We start from the raw sequence: 6,000 nt of genomic DNA on the forward strand, positions 1-6,000 counted from the left end.
TGAAGGAGACTAAATAGGAACAATGAGAGGGCTATAACCAAGAGAATCCAGTATGATTCTCTAAAGAAGACTAAAGGAGGGCCAGGACTAAAGGAGGGGACAAGTGGTTGCTAGTGTCAAATTCGGTGGCGATATGAAATAGTACAAGTATGATAGTTAAATGATAATTAGGCACTTAGCTTATTTTCATTTTCTAGGAATTTTTCATTTGATTCTCTAATGTGAATTCCTTCCTATGTCACTCACAGAGTAATTTCCATGTTAAGAGTTATGTTCATATTCATGTTTATAGAATATAAAATTTATTCTTAAAAACTTTTAATTAGAGAAGATGTTAGAATTATACAAGAAAGATGAGACTGTAGGAGGAAGCACTTCAGAAATGAACATTATAGACAAATGGAATCTGATTATCATCCTTTCTCAAAAAGAAAATCGAACTTCCCAGACTCATTTCCTCAAGGTAAATCTTTCAGTGTAAGCACTTTCTCCAAACTTTGGCCATGGGCACCTACTCTTTACCTTTTAAAATCGATAACCCTCTCTCCAGTTGATCTCCTTGAATACTTAGATATTCTCCAAGTAAAGCTTAGGCTACTAGTCAGACAATAGGCCTTTCTTACCTCTGCTGAATTCGAACAGACTTAAGCTAGGTTTACCAACAGAACTGAACATGCGTGGTTATTTTTCTTTCAGAAAAGTTTGTTAGCTAATGATTTCAATGTAAAAATGTAGTGGAATTTTTGACATTTCTCATATTGGTCAGTCAGTCTTGCCTTCATTTACAGAGACATTATCATTTTTCTGTGAACTGTATTTTAGGCGATAGGGGAAATGAATAGGAAAGAGTGAAAAGAAATGATGTAAATCTGAAATTAAGGACAACACAGCTAGTTCATTTTATTTATTCATATTTCTTTATTTGTGTCTCCCTGAGGAAGAAAGAGATATGATTACCTCTTCTTCCTTTTGTATACAAATATGCAAATTGGGGCAGCCAACAATCTTCTAATTTCTCCTCTGGTATGAGCACTGTAACTACCCCAAATATGGGAGAACATTAGCAACAATTCAGCCATTCGTTTATTCAGCAAATATGAATATTTCATAGCTACACAGTCTGCCAAGCCAACTCGCAGACAAATCAAGGAAGAATGAAAAAATACTTTAAACATTTTAGTATAAATTCTGTTCTTTAACCATAATGTATTTCATCGGTTTTTCCAGAATAGCAAATCTGTAATGGGCTTTTTTACAAACATTTTAATCAAAAATAATGATTAGGTTTTCTTAGTTTATTTAAAAATGTATATATACATATAGATATGTGCACAATGAGGGGAGAGACACTGAAATACCCCACTGTGATGTATGAAATCTGTCCCTCACCAGCCCTTAAAACATGTACAAATATGTGCCTTTGGAGCAGTGTTAACATTCTTAGTATTTATATAGAAACTAAACAAATATGTATATACTTAAAAAAAAAACATAGGATGGGAAGGCATCTTTAAGGTATTTTTTTTTTTACAACACTGGCACCCACCCAGCTACTGAGAAAACAATCTACACTGAGTAAGTGGTTTTGTAGCCCAAGGGTTCACCACAAAACATGCACATGTGCCCCACATTCCGGTAGACACCCCCATGTACTAGCTCTAACACCACTCTCATTTCTTCCATTCAAGTATATTGGAATGTAAGCATGAGAGAATAACATTATGGAGCTAACTTTGTATTTTCTCTAGTTTCTTTCTAAATATACATTCTTAAAGTTCACTGCTTTATTTTTAGAGAACAGATTAGTGCTGTTACCCTGCACCTCTGTCTAAATGCACTGGGGCTGGAGGGGGTGGGGGTACTCTCCCTTGAGATGGGCCAGTCTACTTTCCAACAGTCTGACCATTAGTCTGACCTTCCTTACCTTACCTTAATGTGTCTTCCTGCCTTAGTTCTACCTTGTGCAACAGAGTAAGTCTAAACCATCTTACAAGTGGCAGGTCTTCAGCCTTTTGAAAATAATCTTCATGTTCTGCCTGCACGTAAGTAAACATCCCCATTTCCTCAGAGGAGTTGGTTTTGAGTCCTTTTGCCAGCCACCCACTGGTCTCTGAAAGTGCTCTGATTATCACATATGCTTCTTCATTCATTCAGTAAATATTTATTGAGCACCTACTTTTTACACCAGGCATGCTTGGGATTTATCAGTCTTATGCCCAGAACCAAAAATTATATTCAAGGTGTAAAAAAACTACTCCCTTGTTCTGAATCATGACTGAGAGAGAGGTGGGAGAAGCGTAAGTGATACCTACCTAAGTGTGGGGGAAAAACATGTATTAGAACCTCCAGGGGACGGATGTGGTTCAAACCACATACGCTTCCCCTTTTCCCAGCCCCCACAATAGTCTGACATGGTCTTTTATGGAAACATGCTTTGAGAGTTATTATAGTTAGTGATTCTTGGATATGTACATGTAATTTCTCATTAGTATTTAGAATGAGAAAAAAATTATTCTACAATGTGTACTTCCATTAATGCCACTTAAAATCATGTTAGCTTTTTTGGAATTTGAATTTCAGTGTTGGAAATGTTGAGCATATTGTTAACTAAAATCTTCGCGTCTTTTCCAAAGGTTTCGTTGCTGAGCTAAATCTTTGCTCCAGAAGCCAGACTGGTCGTTCATCCCTTTTAAATTTTATTATGTCATGACAGTGTGCTGAGGTCGTTTTAGCTCCAATTCTGTCATCCAGTTTGTTACTTGTAAGCATAGGGACCATGTCTGCTTTATTTTTAGTGCTATGTTTCTTGCACCCATGACAACTTTTTTACGATGATGCCATCTATAGGTTTGGTAAACATACCACCCATATTTTCATGAAAATCATGAAAAAAAAAAAAAAAAGAACTAGACAGATGTGAGTGCAGTTGGTCTCTTAGAACACACCAGCTCCCAGCTCCCATAATGTATAATTAATCAGGATCATGGGGCCTGGTTATTCAGCCCATTTTTAATCTGGCCTGTTTGCTGCTTCTTCACCATCACAAAAACATCAAGAAATACCCACTCTTCTGTCCAGAGAAAGTTTGTTTATGCTACAACTGTCATACTTCCCAGACCTCATCTAGTAATCTATCCAAGAAGAAAGTTTATTCCGATAGATTTCTTTCTAGTAAATCCATGTAGCTGCCTAGTAATCACTATTTTTTTAATGTTCATTTAAAACCCTTGAAGCCTTTAATATGGCATCATGGAACTTTTCGTTCAATATTTTCATCCTATTTTCAAAGAATAAAATCAGAGCAAAATATGTATACAAAGTCTGTTTGCACTTACATTTGTAAATATTAAAAATGTGATACTAGCACCTCCTTTCATATAAACGGTAGGGGGATAAAAGAGAATGAGAAAAGTTTTGTTTCTACAAATAACCGAAAGAATACATTGGGGAATCTTTCCCTGGATCTACAATAATCATGCTGCTCTGTATGAATAATGTCTATTTATTGAGCACCTATCATATGTAAGACATTGTGCTGGCATTTTGCATTTATTACCTTATATAATTCAACAGACTTGCTAGTTAGGTATTACTCCCTTTCCAAAGGTATCATAAAAGTTAAGTAACTTGCTTCAACTAGTCCTAAGTACTCAGAGTGAGTAAATGCCTTTCAAACATCACATTTTAAAATATCATGCTTGTTTTGACACAGGAAGTCATACAGTATGACATCAACCACTTTACAATTGCTAAACAATTTAACATATTTAAGCCTTTTTGGTAGATATACTTTTTTTGGTGAAATGGTTATCACCCATTAAAGAAAAATGAAAACCTTCAAAAGAGGTAGCTAGCCCACTAATTATATAACTTCCCTTGCTTAGATCTCTATCTGTTTTCCACCAAAGTTACTGGACTTTTTTTAGCCAGTTTCAAGTTTTGAAAAAATTACAAAATCCCACCAGATATGAAGGTGCTTTTCCTAAGAAATTTTCTATGTAATGCACGTAATCTGACAATCTCTTGAAGGTTTCCAGATGTAATGAGTGGTAACAATTTCACCCCCAAAAAAGTGTCATGTCTACCAAGTTGCTACCAAAAACTCTTAAATGTTAAATTGTTTAGCAGTTATAAAGTGATTGATACAGACTTGCATGCCTTCCTGTGTCAAAACAAGAGCATGGGATTTTAAGTTTATTTGAGAGAGATACAGTGTGTGTGGGAGGGGCAAAGAGCAGGGAGAGAATCCCAAGTAGTGGGCATACAGCCAGATGAGGGGCTCGAACTCACAAAACTGTGAGATCATGACCTGAGCTGAAATCAAGATGTGGTTGCTTAACCGACTAAGCCACCCAGGCGCCCTAAGCATGGTATTTTAAAGCGTGATGTTTGAAAGGTATTTACTCACTTTGAGTAAGTACTTGGGAATAGTTGAAGCAAAGATACGATCACAGAGATTTAATACGAAAAAGAGAAGCTCAAACAATTCAAACAGTAAAGTTGGAACAGAGCCATAATTAGGAAGAAAAGAAGGAAAGTGCCCTTTGAGGCTGCTACGTGGCGGGGAAGGGAAACACCAGAGAAAAAATTTGCTTCATAAATTGTATCATACTGGTAATAATCCTGAAATTAGAACCATCAGCCAGATTAGTGGATAAAATAACCACAATTAGCCCATAATTATAAATACACTATTTCAAACAGCCATATGTAAGCCAAGGAAGAGTGAGAATATCAGGATACACTAGTGATCCATTAGGAATGACTTTGCTATTAGGAATGACTTCACTATTTAATTTGGCATTGCTTGATTTATTCATTTCTGCATTTGATCTTTGCCAAAAGACTGAGAAGCAAGGACTTATTTCTAAAAAATAACCAGATTTTACTGTACTTTATATCACAAAATTACCGATTGCAAAGTTTTGCATAGAATCAGTTTGAAAAGTCTTAAGACATTAGTCTTAATTCTAGGTTCATCATCAAGAAACTATGTAACTTTAAATAATTCTCTTTAAGTTTCCAAGCAGTGTGTTAGGACACAGAATTAAGTTTCTGATGGCAATGTTATTTTCTTCGATCCTATATGCATAGATTTTACCTGTAAATATGTTTGTGTTACATAAATGTACACGTATGAAACAAAACTAATTCCATTCGATTCAGGAACTGACTGACCGCAAGCCTACTGTTGCTCGTCCTCCATTAGGTTATGTGCAGGTATTCATCCAGCACATGAACATAATGTTTTAGGCCAAGATTATTAGTTTTACTTTATAGAAACTCATTGAACCAAAGTTCACATATATAATCCTCAGTGAACTCAAGAACACACGAACTACTTGATGTGAACTATTTTTATATTCTGAGAGACAGTAGAGCCCAAGGAGCTGAGTTGTAGTCTGGCTGGGATTAACTCCCAGCTCTACCACCAACTGACCTTGAGCAAATTGTGCCCCTGTTTCCTCATCTGCCAATTAGATAATAGTGCCTACCTCACATGTTGTGAGCAAAGTAATATGCATAAAATACAGACCAGTCAGTGTCAGCCATTTGATAAATGCTTTGTAATTACCTGCAGAAGTCTGAAGGGTCCACTGAAGGCTATGTGGAATGACAGCATCAGTTTTTATTGCAGGTTACCACTGTGTAAATGGCATTATCAAGGCTGTAGCTAGTTGGGGGAAGGGATTAATTTCAGCAAGACTGGAGTCAAGGAAACCAGCTAAGAGGCTGCTGCAATAATCCGGGCAAGAAATGATGAGACTTAAAACTATATGGCAGGTGGTGGTGGGATTGAGAGAAGTGAAAAATAACTGCTGCGTATGCATCTGGTGACCCGGATCACCATTTGGCTGTGGGAGTTGACGGAAGGACTCACAAAGGACTCCCAGGTTTCAGGCTTGGATGACATTCTCTAAGGCAGGATAGGGAAAAGGAGGCATTCCAAAATCTCAAGTGCCTGCATGAATCCAAGAGGAAATGCCCAGGAAGCAGTCC

The sequence above is a fragment of the Panthera leo genome, chromosome B1, assembly GCF_018350215.1.
Source record: "Panthera leo isolate Ple1 chromosome B1, P.leo_Ple1_pat1.1, whole genome shotgun sequence".
Classification (NCBI taxonomy): Eukaryota; Metazoa; Chordata; class Mammalia; order Carnivora; family Felidae; genus Panthera; species Panthera leo.